Source organism: Telopea speciosissima, chromosome 2 (assembly GCF_018873765.1).
Source record: "Telopea speciosissima isolate NSW1024214 ecotype Mountain lineage chromosome 2, Tspe_v1, whole genome shotgun sequence".
Classification (NCBI taxonomy): Eukaryota; Viridiplantae; Streptophyta; class Magnoliopsida; order Proteales; family Proteaceae; genus Telopea; species Telopea speciosissima.
The window spans coordinates 49,258,929-49,271,717 of NC_057917.1; the positions used below are offsets into that span (position 1 = coordinate 49,258,929).

Here is a 12,789-nt window from a genome sequence, read left to right on the forward strand (position 1 = left end):
AATTTTTGAAGAATGTCTTTCACATTACATGGTTTAGGGTGTTAATTTCATGGTTGTTGGAGGCCTCTGTCTTTGTAGATCTCCCCTAGAGGTTAGCTAACCAACACCTCTTGCATTGTAATTTGGTAGGGAAAAGATACCGTTAAAAGAAGAATGTCTCGTTATATGAGGCTGATAAAAGTAAAGAATGCTCTAGTTTGGTGATCCTAACCAACTGCCTGAATTCTCATTATTGATCGCTTGAAGTGGGACCAGGGTATGGATGCACATAGGGTGGGCTTGAGTGTAGCATTTGTTAAATATCAAATACTGTCCTGATGGCTATCTTATGTGTTCAGATGTAAATTACTTATGGACTGGCCAATTAACACTCCTGGATCAAGACAGGAATTGGGGCAGACACAAGGGCTTTTCTAATGTCATAACTTTTGGCTTCTATCAGAAATTTGAAATTTGATAAGAATTCCGATTCTTCGGGGGCTGATGGGAACAAAATCTAGAAAGTAAGGCTTCTGGTGGGATAGGATGGAAACTGAAGAAAGAGGAGAAATAGGAGAGAGATGAAATAGAAAAAGATGACGGTTGAACCCCCCCCAAAAAAAAAAAAAAGAAGTAGAAAGAATAGGAAGAAAAAGGTGGAAAGATTAAACCATTCGGAGTAAGGTGTCTTGCAACAACTTTCTTTGTTTTTAATGCTGGGAAAATGTATTGGTATACCAGTACAACGGAGGCTCCAAGATTTATTTGATAGGGTTTATAAATAGTTTATATTGTGTTTTCCTTTAGGGAGAAAGAACACTACCTGGGTTATTTTATTTTATTGTTGTTCTGAATTTAATGGTTGCAGTGTTGCACTATTGTATTGTCTCTTCCTGAGGTATCAGTTTTATTGTGCTTTGGTGCGTCTTTCATGTTGGGATTCATTGACAATAGTGTGGCATTGACCGGCTCTGCCACAACTTCTCTCTCTAAGGAGATACCCAGCGGCGGATTTCATGGGTTCTACATACTCTAACGAAACCAGTGCAGTTCTATTTAGATAAGAGACAGCACTAAACTTTTTTTTTTGGGTAATGCACTTAACTAACGTTGGATGTTAAAGTGTACTTAATAGCCACATACTAACACACTTGGATGGGTGGTCCATTGTTTGGGCTTTTTTCTTTTTTATGCCCAGCTGTCTAATGTAGTCAATGATTGGAAAATCATTCACTTCAGAATTCAGTCTAGACATTGAGAGTGACTGGAGTAGTTAGAACTGATAATGGTGTAATCCCAAACAATCTCTTCTGTTCAGCCCTAGCATATTCTTAATCTTCTTAGTTCTCTGCTGTTCTCACTCTCATCCCAGGTTCAAGATAAACAATCTTTCTTATCCATCTTTTCTATTACATGTTATTTCATTTGGTTAACCTGGAATCAATGTTGTTTTTCACAATCTCCCTCCCTTCCTAACCCCACTTCTGTTATGAGGAATGTAAATCGGTGGATTTCTGATTTGAAACTTTATCCCTCTCATCTTAGTTTTATGATTCTAAGCTTCTTGCCCCATCCCCCTCAATTTTGGAGTACTTAGAATTAACACAACCTGACTCTCTGATCCTCATCAGTGAGTCAGGTTGTTTTGCGACTGATACAAGAGAGGCTGGCTGGGCTATTATAGTAATTTATAGAAAGAACTTCATCTGAAAAAATTGTGTCCAATAGAACAACACATTTTGGGTTCTCTTTCAAGACTTCTATGAGGATTACAGACAATTGGGTGTCCTTGTTCTCTCTTCCCTTGTTCAAGTGGACAAGGTGATCAGTAGACCCATAAATTGACTCAGCAGTTGCAAGTGCCAGTCTTCTCTTTCCTATACAATTCATCCCTCGAATTAGAAACCAATTCCCATTCTTCTCGGACAATTTGGAGGAACCTATTAAAGCTTCTGCAATGGAAGGGATTATCGCAGATTGCCAAGGGATATTCTCATGCAATAGCTTACAGAGATCACTTTTTGGGTCCATCTTTCCTTCCTTTTTTGAACCTTGGATGCCATGGAATTTGAGAAAAGAGGATTGCCAAGAGCAAGAGTGGTCTTCACTTCCTGGCTTTCCATGCTTTTCAGAAAATCCAAGCTCAATTCTGACTGCCGGTGTTCCCATGCCTCTTCATTAGTGAAACCAAATTCAATTGTTCGTGACTGGTGACTTCTCAATTGAGATGCAATGCTTGTGATATGGTTGGTCTCCGATATAGACTCGGTGAAAGAAATCGAAGTCGATTCAGGGAAAATGCTGGTTTGATTGTACTGAGATGTGGAAGGCCACCAAGGGTAAGATTTTGAATAGGTATAGCTCTTGGCACTTCAGTTTTGGTTGTTGAATAAGGAAGAGCCTTTCTGGTGGAGGATGTGATTAGGCCTTAGATGGTGTAGGCTGTGGCATAACCTGTTCCATCTTTTCTTCAATTCAACCAAATCATCCTGAAAAAAATAAAATATTAATAAAGGAGACACGTTGTAAGAACAGAGGAAGAGAACTTAATTGAAAGTTGTTTAAAACATCATCATCAACATCTCTTTACCTTGTGATGGGTGTCAGCTTTATATGGGTGCAACCAGTAAGGCAAGTTGGTTGGACCCTTGACCATGTCTTTGGAATTGCAAGAGCTAAGAAGAGAGGAAGATGGGTTTTGCTGGCCTGATGTGAATATGGCTGCCTCTTTTTCAAAATTGGAGATACAATCAGCACAACAGGTGAGACTGTCTGGTTCTTCCTTAGGAGTGAAAGGTTTTGTTTCTGGCACTAGAGATTTGTTTGGAGAGAGAGATACCTTTGAGTCAAGGGCACTACAAGAATGAAAAAAGAAAAAGAAAAGATTAAATCTAATGCAAAAAAGGAATTTAAAAAAAAAAAAAAAAAAGAAGAATCTCTAAATTTTCTAGTCAATACAGATATGGTAAATGAATTTCATATATAGTAACTAATGCTCTGTTTTTATTTTTCTATTTATTGTGGGTACTGTATTTTATTCACATTTGGTGATTATCAAAAGAAAATTTCTTCCAGATCTATTCTAAAGAAGGGAAAGTGCAAACTCAAATAGTAAATAAACTTGTGGTTTAGCTGAAAATAAACAATTAGATCAATAAGTAAATGAACAAATAGAATGTATAAATAAAAAGATAAAATAAAGAAACCAGATCGAAGTTAATAAAGACATTGTTTTACTTTGTTTTCCCCTCAATAAGCAAACCTTAACAAGTGAAAGGAGACTATCTCAATTCTCCTGGCTGTTTGTTATGAAAGTTGAGTACCATGGGTTCTGGGTATATATAGAAAAGATTTTACAGAGTAGTCTAGAAAGAAAAAAAAATAGAGAAAAGGAGGGAAAAGGGTAATGTGGATTTGGTAGCTTTGTCAATCCCTCTTTCTCTCTCTCTCTCTCTCTCGATTCTTGAATATTTTCTGTTCAGTAGACAATATCCATAAGTTCTATTCGCGCTTTTGTGAAAATGTGTGTTCATGACTCTCCCTCTTTGGTGCTTTTCTAATATTTGGTTTGAGTGTGATGAAAGAGTGCAATTTGTTTCCTCATCCGCCATGAGAAAGTCTCATTTTATGAATGGATCAGCGAGGTCTTTAAAATGGCTCAGGTGGTGGAGTAATGATTGGACACCATTCATGTAGTTTCTTAGGGATGAAAACATGATGTCCTATGCTCCAACATCTACGGTAATTTGAATTTGACTTCATACTTTTCTCTTGGCCTACTAACTTATTATTTTTATAATGACAATGGAGATGTTGATGAGGTAATGGATAGTCTTTTGTTCTTCTGTAAATTGGTCTAGATGTTTTTAAATGAGTAGCTTTCTGTGTAGCAAACTTCACATGATGGCATAGAGTTGTTCATGATTCTTTCTCAATAATTACTCTTCCTTTCATTCTAATTCCCATTTTGTATACTGCACTCCCCATTGCTATTGGCACCCCAATGCAACTCTAGAGTACATGAAAATTTGTTTGATTCATACATGCTCTTTTTTTTTTTTTTTTTTTTCTTTTAATGTTCTAGAAACTCCGGAAACAAACAGAGATAGGTGTTGTGGTGTGGTGTGGAACTTTGCATGGTAGTTCAGTCGTGAAGAAGTTGTTTCATCGAACAAATTTTGTAAAAAACACGACTTTCTTCTCCACATTATTTATTTTTAATTGTTGCTTTGTATTTATTTTCTTCACTTTCGAAGAAATGTGTCTATATGTTTCCATTGTTAGGTCAATGTACATTGTTGCAGAGTTATATGAGACGAGAGAGAGGAAGGTCAGAGAAGAAGAATAGAAAAACAACGAGCATTTTCAGCCAAGTGAGTAGTAGTTTTCTGGGTTCTTTGACTTTATTATCTTTTTCTAACTCAAGTAGGGAACCTAGTCCATTTGGTTTAGGATTTCCTTTGTTTTCTTTACAAACTTGGGTATTTTTTGAACTCGATTTTCAACCTTAAAGATATAGCTGTTAGCATTATTTTTTTCATGGTAGTTTAGGCATGTTCATTGGTTGAAATTGGATATAGATGATGTACTGAAAATCTGGTCATGCTTCTTAGCTGAAAGTTAGCAAAAGTGTGTTTGCAGTAGTTCTTTTTTAGTTTGTTCTTTTGGAGATATCATCAGAAGATATGATTGAACTATACAGTGACATAGAGATGGTGTATCAATCATTGTAAATTCTTCTTCTTTGTTCTCTATGATACTTTATGCCGATATGAGCTGATAAAATTGATACATGGTTATATTGCTACAGGTATTGCCTATTGCGAGTTTGATTTCAAACCAGACACTTTTTTGACATGATCAAGCTAATAAAGATTGGTACATGGTTATATTGCTGCAGGTAACGTCCATTTGAATACTAATGTCAATGAGTTATTGCTAAATTTTGTGTGTTTACTGGAGTTGCTTGGTGATTTAAACCACTCCTTGTCTAAGGTGTTCATTGATTGAAGACATAGAGCAAAGTACATACATTGTTTATTTTGTTTTTGAATTTTAATAATTAGTCATAGGTTGTAAGTGTTCTTTGGGGTAAGGTAGACTAAATGTAATTAAGTTTCAAACGGTCATTTGTACAGGTAAACTTAAACTATTTTGGATCTTATCATTATTTCATTGTTTTTAGGGATGAATGTTCTCTTCTTTTTTGTGTGTGGAAGTCTTATGTCTCTTCACATCAATAGGTTAAAGGATTTGCACCACAAAAATAACAGGTTAAAGGATTAGGTAAATAAATATATTTTTTTTAAAATACCATATGTAGCGGCGTTTCTTACTAAATGCCGCTATATGTACCTTTTACCGACGTTTAAGAAACGCCGCTCTAGGATATTTTACCGGCGTTTATGTAAACATGCCGCAAATAAATCATATTATACCAACGCTTACCAATCTATAGCGACATTTCAGAAAACGCCGTTATAAAATATATATGGCGACATTTGTTAACAAACGCCGGCGAAAGTATACTTACATGGGCATATGGCATAAACGCCGTGATACATTTTCGGCAGTACATTTGACGACATATGTGCGGCGTTTGTAATACACGCCGCTGAATCATATAACGGCGTTTTTTTAAGCTACGGCGACACTTAAAAAATGCTGCAAAAGAAGCCTTTTCTTGTAGTGTGAGAGTCTTCTTCGCACTATAGGAGACCGAAATGGTCTCACACACAAAATTACATGATGGCCATTGAGAGCATGCATGTTGGCATCTTGAGGGGGGTGGGATGAGAGATTTCCATCTTTCATAGGGGTGGGGCGATCATTTCGCTCCCACTATGTTTGAGCTTGGGCGGTGTACTCTCCCAGCTGAGAGAACTTTTCTTCTATATTTATATAGGGATGAAAAATCTTTGTATTTGAACAGAACCCAATTGCTTATAGATTTTTGGGGACACAAAAAAAAAAAATAGAATCATATATGTTGCCATGAACATAGCTTGTCTTATATAAATGAATTACTTACTTCAGCCATGCAGAAGATCATCTCTAGCTACCTATTTCTTGGGGTCAACTCTATATATCTTGAATAGATAGATTATACATAAATGTAGTCCACGTTTCCTTTGTTAAAGTGCTCTAAAGATTGTGAAATTAACCAGAGATTAAACAGTGCCTTTTTAATCCCCTTTCTCCTTGCGATGCCCATTTTGGCAATCCATTTTTCCCCCCAACTTCTGTGAGGTTGAGACATCCTCATGAGTAGATTATTAATCAAAAATTTAACTTTGGGACTTGAGAGAGAAGGGAACAAATGAAAGAAAGACAGAGGGAATGGAATATCGACCTTTTGACCAACACAAACAGCCAGCCCATGCAGCCATTATATTTGTGTTATTAAATGTCCAGTGTTTTCTTAGAGCACATAAATTAAACAACACTCATTATATTATATAAATAGAAATATAGAAAACAAAAAGAAAGCAAAGGTATTCCTAAAATTTGAAACATGTGTGTAATTGGTCTCTTTCTTACTTCTTGGGAGAAAAAGAAAAGCCAGATCGAAAGATGATTTTTAAGATACTAACCCACAAAAACAAAAAAAAAAGTGAACACCAAACAACCCATCATCCAAATGGGTACTCTTTTTCTTTTTCTTTTTGTTTCTCTTTTTTGTTTATTTATTTAAATCTTTATCACAGCATCATCAATGTCACAAGGTTACTGGATCATCAAAAGGGGGAAAAAAAAATGATTGATGCCCTAGTTGGTTTTGATTAGGCAACTATTAGTGAACTAAAGTGATCAATTATGATATTGGTTCTTTCCCCTTTTCTCTTTTCTGAAAGTAGCCTTTATTGTGCTATAATAGATTGAGCAAGTTTGGTTAGGCTAAGAGAAAAATACATCTCTATAATTAGGGTCCAACATCGCAAGAAGACTACTATGTTTTATCACCATTTTTTTTTCATGGAATCTTGTGAGAGAGAGAAGGATCATACATACAATTAAATCATGGGGTCCCCACATATGTAACGGTATTGTCCGTTTTGGACTGAAGCCTGTTTTAAAACGTATCATATCAAGTAAGGAGGCCACAATATATATGCGTATTCCATGGCACATTCCCAGATGATGTGGGATTATTCCGTGATTTTACAAATTATTATCCCTTCTTCTAGCTAAGTAGATCTATAGGGAGTCGATCTAGACAATGTGAAACGAGTGTTAGAAGGTTCCAACTCAAAACCTTAAGGCATTATACATATAACGTTATATATATATAGGGCAAGTATAGGGGAGTGATAGTAATTGCCCCTTTCTTAAAAATAGCATTTGGTTGAGTATATATGGTATGTATTTTTTGTTGATGGGTACATTTGACGTCTTCTTACTTATGTAAGCAAACGTATCTGTTCATTAATGAACATGCTATCTCTCTCCTCATTTAAAAAGACTTAGCTGCAAAAGTCGTGACTAAGTTGGGAGAGAGAGGTGGGAGAGGGACGAGCTTAGCAATAGAAGTTGGTAGAGTGACTCACCGTAACTGCCGAAATGGGATCGTCACTACAATAGATATCTAGGTTTGGGATGGATGGTCCGGACGAGTCTGGATCACTAGGACCCTCCACTACAACAAAACACAATTGTAGTTGCAGATATTTAACTGCTGTTTCGAAAAACCGCAGTTATAAATTTCCTATAACTGCGGTTTCTTCATGAGTAGTAATATGAGATACTTATTGCTGCAGTATTTAAAAACTGCAGTAATAGTGGTCCTTGTAACTAAAGAAACAAAACTGTAGTAATATGAGATACTTATTGTTGTGGTATTTACAACAAAATTAACAAGTGGACCCTGTAACTGCGGAACAAAACTACAGTTAAAAATTGCAGTAATACCATGATAGTTTAATCTCTATGGTAGCTTTCAATATAAAACAAAGGAAAATAGAAATTGCTCGTCTCAAGAGAGACAAAGCTAGAATTGAATGGAAAATGTCTAGACTAGTGTTTTAATCACTCTGTTTTCCTGGATACTCTGTCTCCTTGGATAGACCTATTCTGGTATCAGAGCCAAAGGTTGGGGTTGTGTATCACCCAAGTCGCACTGACCTCACATCGTCGCCGTTGAAGAAAGAAAAGCATAAGGTATTTTGAGGACTGTTTTCGTGTTGACAGATACCAATCCACTGTTCCCTATGGCTAACCTATTTAGGTCTACATCTAGGAGATTGTCAGTTGATTCTTGTTCTGCTCATACTTCTGCTCAAAATAGTGAAGAAATAATTTTTAAGGATTTAGAAAAATATATTGAAAATTAGAATATTCCAAAAATTAGTGAAACTGGAATTTATCACAAAAGAACTTTTAAGTTCACTAGTGATTATGCAATTAAAACTTGTGAGAGTACTCTCTCAGTTATTTCTGAACATGAGCAATATCAGTTGCTCACTGCTTCTCAACTTCAGAACCACAGGGAAAGGGGTTTTACTTATGTGCATATTGACCTTGTACAGATAGCCATTAAACCTTTAACAAGGTTAGGCTTAAATAATTCAGTCTTAGTAATTGTTCGCGACGCTCGTCACGACTATTTCAAAGATTCTCTATTTGGACAGGTAGAGAAACAAACCTTAGCAAAGGAACAGTCTATTTTCAATGTTATCCTAACTTCCTCTGACCTTAACTGATCCTAATTTGCATGATAAGAGTAACCTTCAATATTGCAACACAAGGGTTTATGTGGGAAACCATGTTTATAAAAATTTCTTTAAATTTCCTTGACTTGGGACATTCTCTTTTGATCTGTCTTTGTATCTCTCGTTTTGCCTATCATGTATGGTGATCTGGTTCGTGAAGGACTTGCTAATTGAGATATTTTTTTGCTGAAGATTAGTTTTATTTTGAATAAAAAATCATCTACCCTTGAAGTCTTTGATGAAATACCTAAACATTTTAAAACCAATGATGTATTTTCATCAAATATGCATCAGAAGTGTGTTCCCTTGGAGAACATTCTAAAGAAAGAGCCAATGCAGACGGAGGCGCTACCGAATACCAAATTGAGGCGAATATGTAGTAGGTCTCAGACGGACCAAGACCGCTAACACGTGAGTTAAGGGTTCGGATATCTATGAAGCTCAGCAGGTCAATTTTGGCCAATCGCTTCCAACCACATTCCACCAATGGAGCTCTCAGATCTTCTTCACCAGTTCTACAAAATTAACTTAAGTCAGCTATTAAGCAAGATCAAGGAATCCCCAAATTGTAGGACAAACATTCCTTCCTTCCTTGGGCAAAGGCATTCCGTGCAAATAGTGGAAAAAAAAGGGAGAAAGAACTCCACCCTGTCACACCAGACACGCTGCCCCTGCACTGTGACACACAGGTGAGATAACCACCGCACCCTTGGTCATTTCCGGGGTTCCAGGGTTGTGGCGGTCATTTCGCATGCCCCTGTGTCAAGGCGCAGGGGCAGCATGCATTGCACGACCGAAACCGGAGTTCTCTTTCTCCAAAAAATAGAGTACCACACTACCACCCTGTCTAACCCCTCCCCAGGTTGATCTAACATCCCCACTTTGGAAACCCAATCAAAAGAAACAAGTATCTGACCTTGACCATATGCATTGCACTATACATCTGAGCCAAAGTTGAAATTTGGTCCAAACCCAGCTTCAAGAAAAGCTTCTCCAAGGCCCAGGCCCAGTCAATGTCAACATAGAAAACCTTAACACCAACCACCCCCAACATACAAAGGGCAACAGGCTTGAAATGGGCTTGAAATGGTCCATGGTCTCTTCTGGGTCATTGGTCTTGAGAATTAGTACAATTTGGTTTCTTCTAATTTTAAGAATATATGCTTTGTGAAAGAAGTCTTGGAAGGCCATAGTCACACCGATCTATTAATCACAACAATGGATGTGTCTATATTCTGACAACAAACAGTAATTCTAGGGCAGCCAATTGCCTCTCCGACAGATTGGAATTAAGTTTTCCCATGGACTAGCCAATATGGGTAGTATCTGCAGTGACTTGCATTAGAGTACATGATATCCTAATTGATAATTTCGTCAGAATCTGTACTCTACCAGAAAATAAATAAATAATAAAAGGGATAAAAAATGCTAACTGGTCACGCACAGCAGCGTGTACCTGCACCCAGACACAACAGCAGATAAAATGACCATTGTAACCCCCTGAAAGGCGGAGAGAAACCAGAGGTGCCCTGGTCATTTCGCATGCGGCTGTGTCTGGGTACAGGTACATGCCATGCTGTGCGACCGGTTACCGTTCCTCTTCCCATAATAAAATTTGTAGGTAACTATACCCATAGAGAATTTTGTTTTTATATTTCGCTGCAATACTTTTTTAAGTTATTTCACAATTTGATAGAATCCTCTCCCTGTAATTATACAGACTCCACAAGCTAGTTTGATATCCACTGTCCCTGACACAATATTAGTAACGTATATTTGAAATTAATTCAGGATATAAACAAATTTACAAAAACGCATTTAGAACTTCGTCTGAATGGGAGCACCTTTTTTACCTTATTCTGATTAAGATGGCTGATAGAATCAGAAAAACAACAATAATACTCCTCCCATGCATGTAGATGAATCACTGGCCTGCGAGAAGCACAATGTATCTTATCCTCAGCATCCATTACCTGGAATTTGATACAACTACCTGAAGAAGCAAAAAACCATCATTATTTCATTATCACCAATCTGGAAATCTCAGTTTTTTGTCAATCAACGTAATAAAACATGCAATAGTACTTGATCACATATCAACCCCACATGAACTAACATAACCATAAAACAGGAGCAGCTTACAGAAAATTGAATGCAAACCCCTGTATCATTTTGGCAGATCAGGGTTAAAGCCAGTCTATCTCCTTGCACCCATCCAAAGGGGATAAAAAAGGGATTTTTTTTCCCTAGAGTAACACACAATTCCAGAAAAAAAAGGGGCACCTTTTGGACTGAATGTCCCAGTATGCTGAAATGGCACTTCAGAATGGGATAATCACCAGTATCAACATAAATGCACACATTGGACACATTCAACACAAATGGGCATATCAGCTGAGCAGCAAACAATAATGTTTGCACAATACATGAAAAAATGGGAATATGGTAGAATTTGAAAGGGCACAAGTTGATTCATGTGATAACCACATGCACCCGTCAAAATTCAACCTAAAATAAGAGTGGAATTGAATTAAAAAAGTTCCATTACTTATGAAAATGCCATTCACTATAAAGGATCCTTGTGGTATTTCTGTTTTCACTATAAAAGGGATCTAGTGGCATTTCTCTTATTTTATTGTCACTTTGAACTCATTTCTCTTATTTTATTTGTGGTTTGTGACATGAGATATGTTAAAAATCATTTTGACTCTATCACAAACCCATAAATTTAAACCACTCGGAAATTATTCATAAAATATAGTGGTATTACAAATATTAAGTTACAATATGTAACTTATTTGATCCCTTCCATAACACGAATAGAACTATTGGTATTATTAGAATGGAATGAAATTATTTCAAAAAATTTAAATTAACTATGAATTCCCCCTCCCTGTCCCCAAATTCTTTTTTTGTGCAAAGTTCAACACCTCCTGTCCATGTCAGATTCTATATCCTGCACCAGTGTCCACGTAACATGGCAAGTAATTGCTTCTTCATAAAAAGGTTGAATGGTCAATAGCCAGGGAAAGTCTTCCATTTGAAAAGCAATAAAGTAAAGTTCCAAATGCAAAGGAGGTCTTTCCAATTTTCTATAATCAGATGCGCAACATAACAAAGTATATGGTGGGTAACTTTAGTAACAAAAGGGAAGAAAGAGAGTGCTGAAAATTGATGAGAGAGATACCGCAAAGTGAAAATTTTAGGTACCTAGGTTCAATCACAAATCATGGAGGAGAAATAGACGATGATGGTGCACATAGATTAGAATAGGATCAATGAAGTGGAGGGTTGCATCTGGAGTGTCGTGTGACCAAGTATTCCTTTAAAACTTAACAAGAAAATTTTATAGGGCAGTTATATGACCAGAGCAATGTTGCTCCATTGCGACCTAGTGGTAGTGGTTACAAGTCGGGAAACAGCCTCTCCGCGAAGCGGGGGTAAGGTTGCATACATTATAACACTCCCCAAACCCCGCAGTGGTGGGAGCCTCATGCATAGTGTACACCCTTTTCTAGTTATCTGACCAGCAATGATGTACTGAGCTGAATGTTAGTTAGTGAAGAAACAACACAAATAACTTTAAATAACTTAGTGTTAGTTGAAATAAGGTAATGTAGAGCCAAGTCAAAAGACCCCAGAACAGGATCTTAATTACAACCAAATCAGACACTGATATCAGTCTCAGCAACAGTACATGTAGCCACCAACAGTAGGTAAATAATAGGGTAAGACAACCCCTACAACTCTAACAAGGATTTAGAATAAACCCAGCCAAAAGTAAGAGTCAATCAGCAACTGAAGGAGGCCTATTGCAGGGGATTAACAAGGCCCAAATAAGGAGAAAACAACAATATTCAAAACAGCCTTCCACAAAGGTTGGATGGGGCCAAGATTCCTATCGATGGGACGCCCAATAGGTATGAACAAACCCTACAAATCTCAACTTAATGTGATGGGTAGTTAGTTACTGAGATATGGGCAAGTTACGAAATTAAAAGGTAAGCTCAGAAATTAGTAAGTATGTGCCATAGACAAACCCAGGCATTTGATGAACACCAAACAACCATCTAACTGCAGCCTTGGGGTGCTGATTGGAACC

General features: G+C 37.0%; 1 protein-coding gene across 3 annotated transcripts in view; it reads right to left on the reverse strand.

Moving 5' to 3' along the window:
• Window positions 1-10,301: 10,301 nt before the first annotated feature.
• Window positions 10,302-12,789, reverse strand: part of LOC122651910 (E3 ubiquitin-protein ligase RHF2A-like) — a 30,445-nt gene continuing 27,957 nt past the window's right edge. For 2 of the 3 annotated variants that reach the window (XM_043845481.1, XM_043845479.1), the window contains exon 9: window positions 10,302-10,680. The gene's annotated coding sequence lies outside the window, so the exon portion shown is untranslated. The remainder of the gene's footprint in view (window positions 10,681-12,789) is intronic. The other variant, XM_043845480.1, reaches the window with a different exon arrangement.